Here is a 20,334-nt window from a genome sequence, read left to right as displayed (position 1 = left end):
ATGGTAGGTAGGAGGGTTGAAAGAAAAAAACAAATAATTGTATCATGATACATCTCAGTGTACCAAAGTTATAAACACCATAATTTCAGTCTTAAAAGACACTAAACCATCTTTCAAACAAAAAACCATTAAAACCCACAAATAATATAATGAATATGAGCGGACCCACATATAACGGGTCGGGGTCTCCGGACCCCAATGCTTTTAAAAAAAATTGGTAGAATCGGTAAATTAAATTTTATAAGGACCCCATAAATACAATTAGGTGGATTCCATAGAAAGAAAAGGAACACTGGTATAGTGGTAAACATCTCTCTTAGCGAACAAGAGGTCATGAGTTCAATCCTTCCTTGTATAACATACCATCGTAGAAGTATGAATATAAAACACAACATAATAATTAACATAAAACACGTAATAATGTTAGTTATTGGATAATCCGAATACTTAGTCATCCAAAATACAAAACAAAAATATAGATTCTAGTTTAATAAAATAAACAAGGTTGACAAGATGGAGATGGTTGGTGGGTCCGGTACGTAGAAAATATGGCAGGGATGTTGAACAAGGTCAACGTCACTGTTTCAACGGTTCTAATGAAGTCACACATTTCAATTCTTTAATCTTTACTACTGTCTCAGCTTTTTTGCCAGCTTGTCTACCGGAACACGACGAAACCCCACCCTATTATATAAAACAAAATCATCAATTATTATTTATGGCCAGGTCTATTCGCACACGGCTGTTGTCTTTTTGCACATCCAAAGCGCCTCGCTATGGCCAAAGCGGGGCGCTTTGGCTTTGGTCAACAGACAAGGACTGGTGGGGTTGATTTGGGGTTGTTGTGGGTTAGTTTGGTAGGAATTTTTGGTTGAATTAGTTTGATACAGATTTTTGGAGGAAAAAAATTTTATTTTAGTTTTATTACATATAATTCATAGTTGTTTTATAATTACGTCATTACGTCATTATTTTTATAGAAGGTGTATAATATAAATTCTTAACGTTGTTTATTTTGTTAAATTAAACGAACACGTTAAATAAAATGTACAGAAAACCATAAGAATTAAACGTAAACAATCCAGAACCAACGTGATGTAAATAGAAGATTAACTGCAATATATATATACATATCAGTTTGTACATACAATACACAACAAAAAGGTACAACTAAGTACATAATACATAACAAAACACTAAGCAAACAAAGTAATGTACTAATCCTCGTGCGGTGGGGACGGTGGGAGGGGAAGTGGAGGCAACGCAGCGAGCTCTCATAGATCGACGAGCGTCTGGACGATCCAGTCAATGCGTGCGCCCTGACGTCTGAGGCGCCGGTCGAAGTCCCGAGCCACCTCACGCGCTGCCGGAGGCAGGTCAGCGTAAACGTGCTGCGGGTACTGTGGCGGCTCAGGAGCTGGTTGAACTGGTGGTACCGGGACCTCCTCGACCCGCTCCTCCTGCGCCGGATCATCCTGAGCCTGAGCCTGAGGCTGAGCCTCAGGCTGACCCTCAGGCTGATCCTCAGGCTCATCGATGCCTAGAGCCTGTAGCTGAGCCCGCCGAGCGGCCCGCTGAACATCAGGAGGGGCTAACACCCCAGGCTTCACCTCAATAACAACCGGGATGATCTCCGGCAACACCTCTGGCTGCCAAATCAGCCCGTCAGCACCCCTGAACCGCAAACCGACATCAAAGGTACGGGTGATCTGCATAGCGGCTACTGACGCGCGGCCCAACCTGGATGACGGGACCGGATCGGACAGCAGCGGATCATGCTCGGGCACGATCCCTAGCGATCGTGCAATGGCGGTGATAAATGAGCCAGTGTGAAGAAACCCGCGGAGCTGCCGGTGGTATGCAGTAGAAAAGTACTCTGCCAGGCTGGCTGCTAGATCGCAGGGCTGGCGGCGTAGTAGGCAGTAAAGAAAGAAAAGGTCACTAAGGTTGACCTTCTCCTTGCTGGAACCCCGCGGCACGATAGTCGACGCGATCACCTGGTGCAGGTATCGGTACAATGGATCTTTAATGGTGGTGGCCTTTTGCCAGGATTTCCCAAAGGGAGCCCTGGAAATGGCCCTCCAGAAACTGATAAGCGTCTGCCTGTCCATCATCGTAACAGCCTGCGTATATAAATCAGTATCAAGCTCAGGCTCAGTTTACAAACCTGTGTGGACAGCAAACTCCCGCACACTCATCTCAAACTGCTAGCCGGATTGTTTTTTGTCAGCGTTCGCCAGATACTTTGGTTGCGAATATCTTGCTCTGCCAGCTCCTTAACCAGTTTTTTGTCCTCCGAAGAAAGCCTTCTCGCATACGCGTGACCCTCGAAGTTTTCAATAGGAGTGTGGTTATGCTTCGCCTTCGTCACCTCGATCCTCCAAACACTTCCGGATGATTCCGAAAACCCGATCATCTCGAACGGGCAGCCTATTTTCTTGCTACCCGTTTTCCTCTGTGTAGCTACACTCTTATGCTCCCACCAAAAGTACATTGAAACCAAATCTTGTAATTCTCTCCTCTTTTATTCGACCTCTTAGTCACAATGAGGTAACCATTGTCTTTTGCCGTGTCTTGTACCCAACGCACCAACTCTTTACGTGACGAAAAGGTCTGCGTTGTATCAAACGAAAATGTAACCGGGTAACAACCTTCCTCGTCAACAGACACATCCTCCGGCTCACCATCGTCACCGAGGTTCGAATAGACTTGATGTTCAAAGCTCTGTTCACAACCGTAACTCTGGTTTGGATAACACTCCTGCTGTACAAAGCTTTGCTCGCCACCGTAACCGAAATTCGAATAACCTTGTTGACACCCGTAACTGTCGTTTGGATAACCCTCCTGCTGTACAAAGCTATAGTCGCCACCGTAACCGAAATTCGAATAACCTTGTTGTGCGTAAGGGTCCTCCACAGGGGTATTCAAATCCAGCTGCACCGTGTTATCACGATAACGAATGCCAGATACAATCTCTGTCTCCCTCAAGTTGGACGACACCGGTTTCTCAAACGAGTCAGAAATAGCGGTCCCCTCGTAAGAATCAGGAACAACTGACTCGTCAGAATATTGACCGAAAAGATAGTTACTGAACCACGACATCGTTTTTTCAAAAAATGTAACTAATAGAGCAAAGAAGATCGACAAAAAACAATCGGAGTTATGAATCTCGAGTCTGGCCAGTGATTTAAAGGCAGAATTTGGGGTCGAAGCGCCGCGCTATGGCCAAAGCGCGGCGCTTAGGGTTCACGGGGCGACTGAAACCTCGTATCACCTTTATGTCTGTCAGTCTGTCAGTCAGTCGAAACCTCGTATCAACTTTTGTCGCCCTAAACGCCCCGCTTTGGCCATAGCGCGGCGCTTAGGGGTGTGAAAATTATTTTGGCCGTGTGTGATTAGCATGATCCTTATTTATATCATAACATATTTTTTTTCCAACCATAACATATTATCTATAGGGTTATTAGATTTTATCACTCTTAACTACTGACTATTGGCCGCTGCCACCCCCAACTATCACTTTGAATCCCGTCACCCCCAACTTAACACTTAGTGTGTTCTGTCACCAGATCACTCACTTTTGATCCTGTTATTATACTTTTGGGGGTGTTCTAAGATCCCTAAAACCTTCCCAAGATCCCTATGACACCCCAAAAAGTGTAGTAGCAGGTTCAAAAGTTAGGGATCGGTTAACGACGTGGTGACATAACACACTAAGTGTTAAGTTGAAGGTGACGGGTGTCAAAGTGATAGTTGAGGGTAGCAGCGGCCAATAGACAATAGTTGAGGGTGATAAAATCTAATAACCCTTATTTATAATCAGGGACGAGCATTTTATATCGATTTTTTTCGGTACTGGTATATTCGGTACCGGTAACACTCTCATCCCTATTTATGATTGTGAAGCACAAATGAATCTGATTTAGTTACAAACTTTTATTATAACTAGTATATGGGACCTGAGCGTTGTTGTGGGACCGTTAAACTGAACAAAAAGTAGACGTAAAAACATTGAAGCACGCGCGTCCGTTGCGGCATTTTAACGCGCAAAAAATTGACTGAAACGTAAAACAAAGAAAAGAATAACGAAGTCAACCCAAGACCCACACGTTGCGACTCGGCCGTTAAACGAGAAAAAAAATAGACGAAAAAACGTTCAACCACGCACGTACGTTGGATCGTTTTAACTCACAAAATTTAGATAAAATGTAAACGATGAAAAATATATGGACCAAAGTTAAAGTAAAAAGGTGTTGGGGTTGAAAATAAAAAATGTTTTGTGAGAAATTTGTAAAAAACAAAAAGTTTAGGGGTTAAAAGTAAAAAAATGAACAGTAAATATGTGAGTGTAACAAAATTCGGTAAATAATATATATAAAAATGAATACTGGTATCAGTTTTGATACCACGATAAGACTTAACCACACTCACTATATCTTGCGATACCAAAAAAAGGATCTACTTCAAATACGACTTCGTTTCCGATCAAATTTATACCAGAATGTGGAGGAACAAAAACTTAAACACAATTCCATATTAAGTTTTTTTTTAAGTTAACGAACGAAAGTTATCAAACAAAAAGAAAATTAGAAATCAAACGAGTTAAAAGTATATATTATATGTAGTATAAGTGGTGAAGTTAAAAGAAAAAAAACATAAAAACACTTTCGGGGCATTCACTAGACCAAACGGAGTACTCCGAGAGTAATCCGAGTCCACCACCAATTTCAGAGAAAACCCGGTAACTGACGTAACCGTGTCGTCCCAATCAGTCAAAAACCCAATTAAACCTAGGTAGCTAGGGTAAGTCGGGTATCAAATCCACGAAGAGCATGTGGTCAGTATCGCACGACCCGTTCGATTAGTTAGACTATTTACAAAAATGTACAATGTGATTATGAAGATTGCTAATTTTTTTTATAAGTTTATTTGGTTGGAAAATAAATCGGAGTGACCCGACAATTGGTATTATCTAAAACACTTGTGATTAACTAAAATTGCAACTAAATTACTAAATGATTAAAACAAGAAATTAGAGACAAGTTCCACACCCGGTTCGATTATTGCAAGACCTAGGGTTCCTACATGTTTTAACTTGATTCAATTGCATATAGTGATTAACGGATTACTATCACGAAGCTTAGGTGCCAATTGCTATCGACGTCATAGACAACGGACCGTAATGCACTTCGTTACCTCAGACATGTAAATCCTAACCTACGATAAGGCATAAGTGCACAAATTCATTTCGCAAAGTCATATTTTATAATCATTCGTGTCACACCCCAACCGATGGCGGAATCATCAGGGCATGGCACTGAGCGAAACAGATTGTCCAGAAGTTTCCACAACAACTATTAATACTATTCAGTTAAATGATACGTCCCATACCGTATCCCAAATAATAAAATCAACTATTACAGATAACAACCAGTCAAGTATTATGTTCCGACAACTCAGATTTTAAATAAATAACATAAATATTGTTCAAATGCTCCTAAAGACCCAGCCTGACAAGATCTACAGACAACTATGCTCTAGTTGCTCGTTCGTGACAGACAACTATTTGTTGGGGGCCTCTAGAGCTTTATTCTAGCCTCGCTTTCCTAGCAAGCAAATATCTTAAACACCTGTCACATACGTTAAAATAAAGTCAATATATATAATGTAAAGGTGAGCATACAAGTTTGATAATAGCATATAGAGTTCGAAATAGTTTACGCATAACGAGCACGTACAATGAGGAAAACGAAGCATGTTAATTATCGACATGGATTTATTGATACCAATGACTGCGGGTTGACTGTCCGAGACAGTTCGCAATACATGATTACCACCGTAATCCATGCAAGTAATTGTCCTTAACAACCACCGTGTGAACGGGTGCTGAGTCCAAACTATAGTACTACGTCGTTAAGGCAGGTAGACAGCATTCCACGTGTAAACACAATCAACAAGCATTCATTTAGTCACGTAATACATGCATAATCGGTTAGCGTCCAAATAATTTAGTAGTGTGTTCGATTGTGATTTTGATAAGTAACGTATGTAACACCCAAAAGTGCTATAAGCAAAAAGGGATCGAGTATACTCACAGCGATTGGTTGATGGATTGAAGGGAGCGCTTGAGAGTAGGGTTAGCCTGAATAGTTCGATAGTATGACGATAAGCAATACGTAAAATGGAACACGTGATAAGGGGTCGAACAGCCTGGTCGATCGAACAGCAGGTTCGATCGGACGGGTTGTTCGTTCGGTTAGACAATCTGTTCAGACTGTCTGTTCGATCGGTCGGTAGGCTCGATCGGCTGGACTGTTCGAGTGGATTGTTTCTTCCTTTAAGTAGGATGTGTTTGTGTATGATGGTTTGAACTTTTGAAGTTTTCGTTGTAGTATTTGAGAACACTGAAGTGTTCTTACCTTTCAGGTCGATTGATCGAACGGTCTGTTCGATTGGCCGGCTTAACCGATCGGTTAGACACTTTGATAGTGAGTCCTCAGCTGGATGTCACTCGATCGAACAGCATGCTCGATCGGGTGGCACTCCATACTACGAACGAATTGTAAAATCGATTAAGTGTTGAAGCATAGTATCTCATGATCCGATGGGTAATGTTTACCAAACGACTCGTTCGATCGAACATCATCTCGTTCAATACCATACTTCATGAAATTGTCAAAGTGTGGGGCCATATGCTAGCCGATCGGCTGGCCTGGTCGATCGGCTGGCATGTCCGATCGGTTGGCCTGTTCGTTCGAACAGCCTAACCGTTCGGCCAGCATCCTGACATGGTCGGCCTGTTCGTCTAACACTTGGTTGTTCTGATTATTTGACGTTATATCGAGGTAGTTTGACAACGACCTTAACCGGTGAACCTTCGTTCTTACTTGTTTCTCCTGCTCGGACAGGAATCACCCAAGTCCGGCCGGTGAACGGTTCGGAACTGCGGTTTAGCGTTTAACCCGAAGTCGGTGAACCTCGTAGATAGAACCCGGATCTTGAATCACACAACCATTGGAATGATTAGTGAGTTGGCTCAAGCTCCGTTTCTACCGGTTTGGAGGCATTGAGTGTAAAAGAGTTGAAAGAAAATTGGAATCCTTTCTTTCCAATCCCTCACATCATGTAAATGTTTAGATCTTTGATAGATCTTAACTTGTTTATGTGGAAATCAGTTAGATCCGAGCTATTCCTGGTGGATTGAGGCCAAAACATGATGTTCTTGAAGAACACCATGATGACATCATCCTAGAATGCTTAGATCTTGAGGATTTCACGGTTGGAAATCAAGATTTGAAAGATAGAAAGGTGTAGGAGCATGTTTTGATCAAGAAAGTACAATATTTAGGATGAAAACTTACCAGAATCGGAAGAAATCTGAGAAAAGAGGAGGAGCACGAGCTGGTCGGTCAGAGAGTTTCCAAAAGTGGAAAGAATGACAATGACAGCCCTATTTATAGGCTCCAAAAGAGGAATGGCTGGCCGATCGGCCAGGCATCCCGATCAGACAGCCTGCTCGATCGGACAGTTCGTCCGATCGGCTGGGCTGTTCGATCGGCTAACAGCCTGATCGATCAACAGCCTGGTTTGAGTGTTCGGTGCGACGATTTTCGATATTTCGATTTCGATTGAAGATGATACGAATACGATAGAGTTTCCTATTCAAATTACTTTTAATCTCAACCACTATATCTAACATACAATCATCTATATTTCACACTATCCTTACGTTACCATTCGACATAATTCAAGTTCGTTTGCATTTGATCTGAGTTTCGAGTTTCGATTCGAGTTTCGATTAATCACCACACAAAACATAAAGTAAACACGCACATGTAACACATAAGGCACACACACACGTATAACAACAACCAAAGTTCGCGTAATTCGAGATTCGAGTTTGATGTTGGCTAGATCGGTTTGATTACTGATTAGTTAACTTTATCGCATTGTTACTTCCTACTATTCACAGTCGTAAATAGGTTCGCGTCGATTAAACATTCGATTACTTCGATTAATTCTGATTATCAACACTTACTCCACATAATACAGGTAAAACATAAAATAGACTAATTATAGTCAAAGAAGTCAAAGTTGACTTGGACTTTGACTTTGACTTTGACATTAGAAAACACGGGGTGTTACAATTCGACAATTCACAAATTCAATTCAAATGCACGACAATTATCAAAGGTTTCAAATACTAAACAATTTGTGACAAAATCAAATGAAAATACAAATGCATAAACCCTAGAAATTCTTACAACAATCTATACCGGGGTGAAACCGAAGAGACTAGCCATTCATGGTCGAAGAGGCGCGATCACCGAAGGATGAATACGAGCACCGAACCATAATCTTGAGTATTGAGGGAGAGTTGAGGGTTAGGGGTTAGGGTTTGGATGGTGGAGAATGGATAAAGATGAAGTGGTTTTTTTTTTCAAATGAATCGGAGTTGAAGGAATAACAAAGTGTAACTCCCCCTTTTCCAAAATTGACTTTTTCTCTAAAAAATCTTGTTTTTACCAATCAGCCAGTGTGCAGCAGATAATGCGACAATTTCTGGCCTTTCAAAACCTTATATTTTGATTCGTCTCGTCGAGCTACCCAAATGCATATATTATAAGCCCCGAAACTCATTTTCTAGCTCAGGATAAGCCAAAATGAAGTTTGGACTGTTTCTCGCGTAGAGTTCAGCTCAGTTTTGCCTCTTTTTGCATTTTCTTCAATTATGTTCCTCTAGCATCCACCCAAGCTTCAGTAATTCTCCAAAATGCACCTTAAACCCGTCAATGCCTGCAAAACACAAACCATATCAAAGTAGTGTATTCTAGAAAGTAACTTCGTGTAATTAACCGAAATTAAAACCATTAAGCTAAGGAATTTTACCAACCCATCACATCCCCACACTTGTCTTTTGCTTGCTCTCAAGCAAATCTATTTTTCACTTTCACGTGGGTCGAACGAAAAACGCACTCCCCATTCCCGAGACTAAGGTTAAGGTCTATTGTCATGCACGGTTCAAACTTTTTACAATTTTCGACATATTTAGCAATAAATGATTAATCATGTAAAAATGGTTATCCAAGATTAACCCGCCCTTAAAACTCGCAATTCATACATATCCCTTACAATGTACACTCCACTCGGTTTACAAGTTGGCTAATTTTAATGATATATTAGCACTTTTAAAGTAATCACTCAAAACCGAATAGAACACGTACCCGCATAGGCTTGCAACTCAATCATTCTCCACCACCGAACACGAATGCTAAGCACAAGTCAAAAGGTCTTTTGAGGGTTGTAACGGAGCTAGATTAAGGGTATGGAATATGATTTTTTTAAGTGGCTAAGGTGATGAAAAATTCGATTTTTATTACAAACGACTACTCTAAACAAAACTAAACTATAAACATTAACTACAAGGCAATAACTTTACTCTTTTATTCAACAACTACTAACTTCATATTTTTGTATTTTTCTCAACATTTTCTGAATTCTTTTTTTTTTTTTTTTTGCATAAGTAAATCACAACTATATAAACATATACTCCTAGATCGAATTTTCATCACACGGGTTTAAAAAGAAAAGGTTTAATGGTTGTAGGCTAAATGGGTTGGTCAAACGAAAGGATTAGGCTTAAAGTGTGCGACTAGGGGATTTATTTGGGTAAGGATGGATAAATGGTTTTAATGGAAAAGGTTCACCTAATGCCTTAATCATCCCCGTGCTTGTATTCAGTCTATGGTCTCAAATGTATCAAAAGTCGCAAGTTCTACAATACATGACTAATGGTCCACTCAAACAAAGAAACATGAATATGTAATCCTATGATGTAAAAGTGGCTCAAAACCTCACATATATAAAGGGTATGATATGTGATATGCATGATGTGCTAGTTTCTTCGGCGAATTATTCCCAAATAACCACCCGCTAAATACCCGTCATGCTATTAATTTGAACTTGACCATGACAAAAGACCAAATGGGTTGTGCCATCCCTCGTTGACTTAGTCACTTGTGCTTTTGAGATCGCTTTCGAAACAAGACATTTTTTAAAAAATTTTGAAATTTTCCCCCATCCCCACACTTGAGGTAAACATTGTCCTCAATGTGTAGTGTTTAAACGAACGGGTCAAATTTGAAAAACTTTTACTACTCTCCCATCCCCACACTTGAGGTAAACATTGTCCTTAATGTGTAAGAACTATGGTTTTTAAATCGCACAAGGGATGTGACACGGCTAATTTCTCAAAAATTCCACCCCGAAAACTAAAATACAATTACAATCCACTTATTACTAACTAAGAATCAAGGTAAAAGGAAACGCATGCACCTGATTTTTCTCGCTAGATGCTCATGTCTTCTTCTCTTCACAAAAAAAGTTGTCCCTCGAACACAATGTACCTACAAATCTTAACCCTTGTGTAGAAGCATGCTTCTCACAACCATTGAAATTTGTTAGCTACTTAGTTCTACCATTTTTATGAAAGTATTACCAAGTCATGCGTTAATTTACCTTGATTTATGTGGAAAAATAATTTACAATAACAACAAACCTAACTCACTTTCGTAGGAATCACGGTTGCATTTAGCTTATGCAACAAGCCCTTTTAAACCACCCGATAGCTTGAGAGGACGAGTAGGTCTCGTGAGGGTTATATAGGGAACACACCCACAACGTTCATTTAACTAAGAAAATAAAATAAAACGAAAATAATACAAACTCTACAACAATTATACATGATTTGCCTCTCATGGTGGTCGAAGTGCACATTTGCCTACCGAGTTTCCAACATACGCTCGGGGTAGTTGGCATGTCGGATCCATTCTCTTTTTATTTTACGCGGCATGCGTAGTAAGCTACTTTGGGGTCGTTTCTTGACGAATTGTCCAATGTCTTACAAGGCTACCCTTCGAATCCTTATACCCGAACCCGCATCCCCAACTTTGTTGGTTGGGGTGATAAGTATGGGAGAAGGATGAATATGAACGTAGGCTTCTTTCGGATCCGAATCGTCTCGCGGTGTCATGTCTTCCGCTCGGTTCAAACACTCAACTTATTGCTCAGGAAGATCTATAACCTCTTCCACCACATCACCATCAACCATGGTACCATTAGCCAACACCTCTTGGTCTTGTCTAAGTTGAGCCAGTTCTTCGACGAGTTGACCCACTTTCTTTGCCAAGGCTTCATGAGCTTTATCTCTCACCTCAAATTCATTTTTCAGTTCCATTTTAATCTCTTGATTTGAAGTGATGATGGCAGTCATGGCATTCATGATTGCATCAAGCTTGGAACTTATTAAATCTTGAGGTTCCTCGGATGCCGGTTGAGGGTATTCATTATATTAATCATCATACTCCTCCTGGTAACTTGAGAAGTTTGGCAATTCGGGTTCATAGTTCTTATAACCCCGCTCTTGCTCATCATGGTAATCCATCTCTAAATAGTAATAGTCTTGATAATTTGGTGGTGGTGGTGGTCTAGTGTATGGATAATGTGAGGATGGACCATTGAAATCTTCATAATCCGCCCTCCTATATTCATACAATCCGCTGAGGTAGTCTTCCCGATCCTTGTAGGCTTACTTTTTCGTAGAAAACAGAGCAATCCTCTAAATAATGCTCTCCGCTTCCGCAACACTCAGACAGATCATCATCTACCCAATTCATATTGAAAGATGATACCTGCAAAACATGTACCTGCACAAGCAAGCTCGACCACCCAAAGTAAAATCATGAATATACAAGAAAGAAAAACTAAACTAAAATCGAACAAGCAATGAAATACTAAGCGCACTAGCTCCATGGCAGCGGCGCCATTTTGACGTGACCGTGTCGTCCCAATCAGTCAAAAACCCAATTAAACCTAGGTAGCTAGGGTAAGTCGGGTATCGAATCCACGAAGAGCATGTGGTCAGTATCGCACGACCCATTCAATTAGTTAGACTATTTACAAAAATGTACAATGTGATTATGAAGATTACTATTTTTTTATAAGTTTATTTGGTTGGAAAATAAATCGGAGTGACCCGACAACTGGTATTATCTAAAACACTTGTGATTAACTAAAATTGCAACTAAATTACTAAATGATTAAAAAACATAAATTAGAGACAAGTTCCACACCCGGTTCGATTATTGCAAGACCTAGGGTTCCTACATGTTTTAACTTGATTCAATTGCATATAGTGATTAACGGATTACTATCACGAAGCTTAGGTGCCAATTGCTATCGACGTCATAGACAACGGACCGTAATGCACTTCGTTACCTCGGACATGTAAATCCTAACCTACGATAAGGCATAAGTGCACAAATTCATTTCGCAAAGTCAAATTTTATAATCATTCGACAATTCACAAATTTAATTCAAATGCACGACAATTATCAAAGGTTTTAAATACTAAACAATTTGTCACAAAATCAAATGAAAATACAAATGCATAAACCCTAGAAATTCTTACAACAATCTATACCTGGGTGAAACCGAAGAGACTAGCCGTTCATGGTCGAAGAGGCGCGATCACCGGAGGATGAATACGAGCACCGAACCATAATCTTGAGTATTGAAGGAGAGTTGAGGGTTAGGGGTTAGGGTTTGGATGGTGGAGAATGGATGAAGATGAAGTGTTTTTTTTTTCAAATGAATCGGAGTTGAAGGAATAACAAAGTGTAACTCCCCCTTTTCCAAAATTGACTTTTTCTCTAAAAAATCTCGTTTTTACCAATCAGCCAGTGTGCAGCAGATAATGTGTAAGGACCTGCAAAAATGTCCCAAAACAACCCGTAAGTGAAAACCCGGACCCCTGAAACCCTAATGAGCATGAAAAATCAAGAAATAAAGAAAATTGAATTTCACGCGGGCCGCGTAAGCCATAAGGTAAGGGTACGTGGGCCGCGACAACTTGAAAGTCTCCGGATAAGCTTAAGGGACATGTGTCGTCCACGTGTCAAGACCACCGATGACTCAGCAAACCCTAATGCCGCCTTTATGGCCCTCGCAGGCCGTGTAAGATTCATGTTAAGGTTTACGCGGGCTGCGTAAAACCTAAAATGTTGCTATAAGTAGCCTGTGCATGGGACTTGCTTCTGTGTTCGAAATATCAGTCTCAAAACGTCCATATTCTGCTGAAAACGAGTTTTTCGGTGTCAAGACGCTGCTACAAATCCAGGGTATTAACTCGATCACTGCTACGTTTCAAACTGCTCAATTCTTTTCTTTCCTTCAGCTTTTATTATAGTAAATAGTAGCTCGGGATTATACCTTCTAAATCCCGAAACTCTGCCCGTTATTATGGTAATAACTCTAATCACTGGTACGATACCCTATCTGATCGATTGAAACTGATGCAATGGATGTTTAAGTGCTGCCTATATACGGCTAAGTGCTGCCTGTATACGGCTATACTTTGTCATTCATTGTGAGGGTTTCGATCTCGTGATTATCGTTAAAGTTGAATTGAGTTAATACACTAATACGAGTTCCATTGTGTCTAGAAATTAGAACTCGTAATCAGGGAGCTGTTAGAATACTTAGCAACTAAGTAAACTTAGTAGTTAAATAAACTTAGTAAACTTACTAATTACGTACACTTAGTTGTTAAGGAAACTTAGCAGTTAAGCTAATTAAATAGATTAATTAATCTGCTAATTAAGTTAAGTAATCGACTAAGCAAATTATAAAAGTTAAGATAAATAAATTAATTAATTAAGTAGTTAATTAATTAATTAAGTTAAGAAAGATCAATTAAGATTAATTAAGATTAATTAATCGGTTAAGTAAGATTAATTAACATTAATTAAGCTAATCAAGATTAATTAAGCTAAGCAAGATTAATTAAGCTAAGCAAGATTAATTAAGCTAAGTAAGGTATTTAGTTAAATGGTTAAAGTAAACTTAATGGTTAAGTAAACTTAATAGTTAAGAAACTTAATAGTTAAGAAAAACTAAATAAATAAAAGGAAACTTAATAATTAAGAAAACTTCCTAGCTAAGAACGGAATCTGCCTTACATATAAATAGGAGCCTAGGATTTCATTCTTCCTTGCTCATTTCTTTTCTTCTTCTCTCTATACGTTGGTTTTCTAACCAATAATCACCGGCGATATTCTGTCCGATCGATTCAGGAACCAACTAACGAATGCCAAAGTGCTGTACTTTGTGAATTTCGTTAAACGGATGCCAAAGTGCTGTACTTTGTGAATTTCGTTAAACGAATGCCAAAGTGCTGTCTAAACAAGACTATACTTTGTAAATTTCAGTAAGGTTCGGATCTCGTGACCATCGTTAGGTTTGATTAGGCTTAACACTAATACGTATTCCTGTAACACCTCGTAAAATCACGTCCAATGATGTATTGACACGTGTAATAAACCCTAATAAAGTCAAACCTTGAATTAAAGGAACTAATTTTTTTTTGAAAAATCGAAAAACATTAATTATAAAAGAACTGGAAGTATTACCATACCCAAAATAAGTTCTAAATAACCTTTTACGGTTTTATATTCACAAATAAGCCACTTGTTAATCAAGTATAGCCGTTTGCGGAATTAATTGAAAGTTTGCGCAATAAAGGGTTAAAAGCGTCAACATGTTAATTCTACCTCTGAGTGACCTTTTAACAACCCGAGAGCTTCATGATATTTAATTATACTCTCGGGAATGCCAATCGTTGGCCGTCCAAGGATTTTATGCCTTTAAGTGACGTTACGCGCAACTTTGCAAGTTAGAAGGACTAAAAGTGTCAATATGTTTAATTATACCTCTGAATGACCTTTTAGCAAACCCGAAGCATTGTAATATTTAATAATACTCCTAAGAATGTTTAATATGGGTTGGATAAGGCTTCGATACTATTAAACGATGATATGCGCAAGTTCGCGCATAAAAGGGGTTATTTGCGTCAAACTGCAAAAGTCTATCGATTCGTATTGTATCGGACCTTCCGGAATATGACCATGATTTAAACATACCCTATTTATCCTTTATATAGCTTAGATATAGGCTTAGAGGTGTTTGGTGCGCAAAAATAAACTTTTAAGTCATGCAGGGACTAAAAGTGTCAAAAAGTGCACAAGTTTGCATTTTCGCGCATACCTCACATTCTGAATATCCCCGGACATCCAAAAATTTATGTAAGCACTAAAATATTTTATTTTAGTGTTTGGCTTGATAAATTCCATTCGTCGCGTAATTTGGATCGTTTTGAGCGTCCGTCCGTGTTTCGTCGTAATTAGTCGAACAACGGGACCGTACGACCAAACGAACCGACATCCGATATGTTTTTGAACATATTTTAAGTTCCCTATACTTTAACTTCATTTTAGAGCTTTGAAATGAGGTTAAGGGGGCTTAAACGTGTCAAAAAATGCATCGAAAACCAAGTTTGGGGGTGCAGGGGCCTGTTTTGCCATTTTTGAAAGTTGCTGACCTGTAAGGCCCTTACGGTCCGTATGGACCTTTGCTTACGGTCCCTAAGACATCCCCAGACCAGCAAAATCTATTTCCAGCTATTTCCAGCTCATTCCAGCTCTTGCAAATGGTTTTTGATCAATCTATGGGCCAATTTTGATAGTTTTCAAGTGCCCCTTGTATTTGTAAACCATGTGCCCACATGGATGGTTGAGATTGAAGCTCGGTTTTCGATAAACGATCTTAACGGTTGTACGAAAACTATAAATACCCCCACCCATTTCACTCCCAACTCACACTTGATCCTTGAATTCTCTAAGTTGGAGACTTTGCTCTTCATACCTGAGAATATAGGATCAAACTTCCTTGCTTGGACCCTTTGTAAGTGTCATTTCGTGCTTAGTTTAATTATTTTAGCGGTTATAACCGGAAAGTCAAGCGTTTCGATAAACGCTTCGACTTTTAAACGGTTGAGCCATTGTTCGTGTCGAACATGGCTACGTGACCGTAATTAGGTAGGTGTTTAACCCTCAAAAGGGCACCTCCTAATTACCACGTTTACTTAGTTTAATTGTCGGGTCAAACAAAAGTCAATCGGGTTAGTTTAAATAAAATTCATAGCTAATAATATAGAAGCTATAAAATTAGTTTTGTCACTTTAATAACTTGGTAAATATTAGTTGAACATGCCTAAGCATGACTCAACCCGACAATTCTAAGTATAGGCTCGGTCCGGAACCGAAAGTCGCAAAAGTTGACTTTTTCTTTGACTTTCAGTTCTGACCCGATTTAGATTAATTTAGATATGCTTTAGGATTCCATTAGGACCGTATTATAAGTTAGTATAACCCTCCAAGGTTATACAACTTGGTTCCATAGAAATCCTAGTTCATGCATGTTTCCGTTAAATGTCTAAATGTTGACCGTTATGCCTTTTGACCCTAAAACGATATTTTTGAAAATGTGAGAGGATAGAAACCTTCACTATTGAATTATAAACTTGTCCCTAAAATTTGACATCAGTTTGAGGTCTAGATTAGGAGTTATGCTCATTAGCGTAAATGAAAAGCTTTTTACTAATTAAACAGCGTAAATAGCATATAGCCTATCTAAACCCAATTTTGGGTACCAAACTTTTTACCTACTGATATAAAATAATATTTTGGGATTTTTGAAGATTTTTATTTATTTTTAGGCTGAGCATAACATGGGGTTCTAAGCTTGATTCGGTAAATACCGGTTTTGCCCTTTTGGCCTATAAAATGAGTTTTACAAAACATTTTGACCCTAAACCTTTTGCTACTGATTTTATAAGATAAATAAAATATTTTAAGCTTTCTGGAATGATAAAATATCAGCTCTTCTTTAAAAACCCGAAAATCGCTTAAAACCGCCTATTTACGCGTTTTAAGCGCATAGTACGTATTAAAACTATTTTAAATATATATGAATTGATACCTACTGATATTTTAAGTAAAAATTTATACTTTAACAGTAAGCAAAAGTTTTAAACTCAGATTTCCAAACTTGACCTTTAAACCTTATGAGAATTTACCAAAACGCCCCTTCGGTGCATAGTTTGGTTATAAATGATAAAATTCACATATGTGTAATACCCTACAGATATAACTTACGAAATTAAGTATTTTTACTGATTAAACCAGACCTGAAACTCAGATTTATATTAAACCTCTTTTATAACCTTTTAAATGACCAAAATACCCCTGCGTGGCATAAATTGGTTTTAAATTCGTTTTGGGCATAACGGAAGGTATCTTACTGAGATCACAACATATTTAAGGCATATTAACTTAGGAAACATGTATATGACTCTTATGGCTACCCGTTACGCATATTTCGCGTTCGGATCGGTTTATGTAACTAGTTTGCATAAAATAACCGAAACGGGTCAAACCTTATCATTTTCACTTCAAAATCCGGAATGTGTTTAGTTTACCCATATTATACAAGTCTTTGTACTTGTCGGGTCTAAATCACATTCTAATCCGGTCTGCGCTTAATCATGCGTTTTGAACCGTATCCTCCTTTAAAACTAACCGGTCTAAGCATAGGCTTAATTAAGACCGTTAGGAATCTAATAGGTTATTAAAAACCTTCGTTCCAGATTAAGATCCCCAGTAAAGGTACTTGTGCTTGCTGATTAGGATATACGGCTGAGTATAAATTGCATTGCTAGCTCAGGTAAATACTTTTAACTTATTTTCCCTTATACGGGCTTGGGATACGGTATATAAAATACCGCTTGGTCGGGTGTAGAAACCTTTTAATCGGAGATGATTAAGTTGCATAATCCCGTTTTAATCTGTATTGCTTGATAACAAATAACATTGGGGGTTAATGACCGTGTCCTGGATATCCTTGGCTCATTTAAAAAGTGAATGGCCACAACGTAAGCACAAGGTGTAGGCATAACACCTCCTGTTGCTTATGTAAAGCATATACTCACTCGTAAGGGTGTCTTCTTGTGAGATTATATTTGTGGTGTGTCTATTAATTTTGACCGGCTTGTATTATCACCGGCCCTATATGTTAGACAAACATGTAAATCGGATACAAGATTTTTATTAATAAAATTGTCCCAAGTTATAAAATATTTTGTGCCTTGTGCATTCAAATCAATTTTCTAAACATTTTCAAAATGAGTCAGTTAAATTGTATTTACCAGTGAAAACTGACGTATTTTCCAAATAGGTTAAGTGACAGGTACTGTACGTAATTGGCTGGGAGCTCAGGGCGTCAATAGGGAATCTTGCAAGTTCTAGATGCCTAAAGTCTGTTGAACAGTTTTCTTTTACTTTGATCCGCCTGTGGATCCCTTTACATACCGTTTGTAATACTTTGATATTCTCATTCGGTTGTAATATAATTATCTTTTGCTTCCGCTGTGCATTTAAATTGTGTTGTTTGACTATGATGATATCAACTACGTCACGATACTCCCCACCGGTAATACGTAGAAATATCAGGGTGTGACAATTCCATTCTGTTAAACTAAATGTTTAACTACTCGAAACTCTACCCCGTACACTTACAATCAAAATGGATGCTTAATCATCAGAGGATTCAGAACTATAAAGTAGATGCTTAGAATCAAGATGCTTGTTTAATCAAGACTATATGCTAACAAGGTGAGTCCATTCTCTTTTCTCACAGTTTGTGAGTCATTCTCTTTTTATTAACAATGTTTTACAATACTCCAACTATTTCAAAGTTATAATTACAGGGATTAAGTCGTGGTTATCTTGAATCACTGGCAAGTGTGGTATTGTGCACATTACTAATTTCTCACAGTTAGGTTCATAAACCTAACAGTGATAATCATCACTACTTGGGTGAAAGGACCCAATAGTGGTATGACCATCGTCACCAGGGTATGACACGGCGCCAGATAAAAATAAGATAGTAGCCATTGTAATCACTCTTATGCTGTAATTTATAACTAAGGTGTCATTTTATAAAACCTGAATGAACTCACCAGTATTTCCTGCTGACCAATTTTTTTTTTAAAACACGTTTCAGGTAATGACATTAGATTGGAATAAGAGTGATGATACGGCACCGAAAGGCTTAAAGAAGTGGCTTATTCTATCAATTGAATTAAATTAAGGAAACATGGTTTCATATATTCGGGTTTATCCCTTATTAAAGTTACCTTTGTAAAACATGGGTTTTATCCCATCTATTTAATAAATAAAATCCGGTGTTTTCTAAACTCTGATATTTTTCCTAACTCACGGTCCTGATGAAATTTCCGCTGCAATACTTTTAAAAATAACCACCGGTACCACTCGACTGCTTCACGGCTCCCGTCCAGGGCATGGTCGGGGGTCGTGACATAATGCGACAATTTCTGGCCTTTCAAAACCTTATATTTTGATTCGTCTCGTCGAGCGACCCCAAATGCATATATTATAAGCCCCGAAACTCATTTTCTAGCTCAGGATAAGCCAAAATGAAGTTTAGACTGTTTCTGGTGCAGAGTTCAGCTCAGTTTTGCCTCTTTTTGCATTTTCTTCAATTATGTTCTCTCTAGCATCCGCCCAAAGCTTCAGTAATTCTCCAAAATGCACCTTAAACCCGTCAATGCCTGCAAAACACAAACCATATCAAAGTAGTGTATTCTAGAAAGTAACTTCGTGTAATTAACCGAAATTAAAACCATTAAGCTAAGGAATTTTACCAACCCATCAGTAACCCACCCGCCCGTAGGCACGACGGCTAAATTATCTGTAAAACCCGTTTGGCTCAAGGATCGAACCCAGGTTTCCCTGAGTGTCCTATCATTGCCCACCAATGTTTCATTCTGAGCCAAATGAAAGTTAAATTTGCATCTCCCAATAGAAATGCAAGTCTTACACCACTTAATTTAGAGATCATTTGCTTAATCATACTTATCTAAGTTCAAAGTTATGCATACATCAACATGTAAATATAAAAACAATTTAATAAAATATAGTTAACTTAAATGCATGACCCAACTAGGTGATGGTGGAGTGGTAAGTGATGCGTGTGTAGTGTAATATATTTTAGATATATATTTTAAGCCATTTTTACACTTTTTAGCCAAGTTTTAAATTTATAAAACACGATATTTACTAACACTAAACACACATATGGGCAAGTGCACCCATCGTGGACGTATTATAGTGTTGGTAAGATACCGAGGTCGTCCAAGGACACAAGAGCTTTTAGTACCGGTTTATCCTCAACGTCTAATCAAATCAAAATGTTAGAAAAAGATTTTTAAACTAAGAAAATAAAACTAACTAAATGCTGAAAAATAAAATAAAAATAAAAACAGATAGACAAGATGAATCACTTGGATCCGACTCGTGTGTTAGTATAACCTTTGATTATTTTCGCACTTTTGCACTTGTTTAAGAGATTATCTTAGTT

At 38.6% G+C, this 20,334-nt stretch overlaps 1 long non-coding RNA gene across 1 annotated transcript; it reads left to right on the top strand.

The window, feature by feature from the left end:
• The first annotated feature begins 18,421 nt into the window (after positions 1 to 18,421).
• LOC110881186 lies at positions 18,422 to 19,150 on the top strand. The gene is made up of 2 exons (XR_002559627.2): positions 18,422 to 18,566; positions 18,958 to 19,150. It is a non-coding gene; the product is annotated as an uncharacterized LOC110881186 (long non-coding RNA).
• Positions 19,151 to 20,334: the final 1,184 nt, after the last annotated feature.

This window comes from Helianthus annuus, chromosome 6, assembly GCF_002127325.2.
Source record: "Helianthus annuus cultivar XRQ/B chromosome 6, HanXRQr2.0-SUNRISE, whole genome shotgun sequence".
In the NCBI taxonomy this organism is placed as follows: domain Eukaryota; kingdom Viridiplantae; phylum Streptophyta; class Magnoliopsida; order Asterales; family Asteraceae; genus Helianthus; species Helianthus annuus.
The sequence above is the reverse complement of the archived record's forward strand: the minus strand, read 5'-3'. Positions and strand labels throughout refer to the sequence as shown.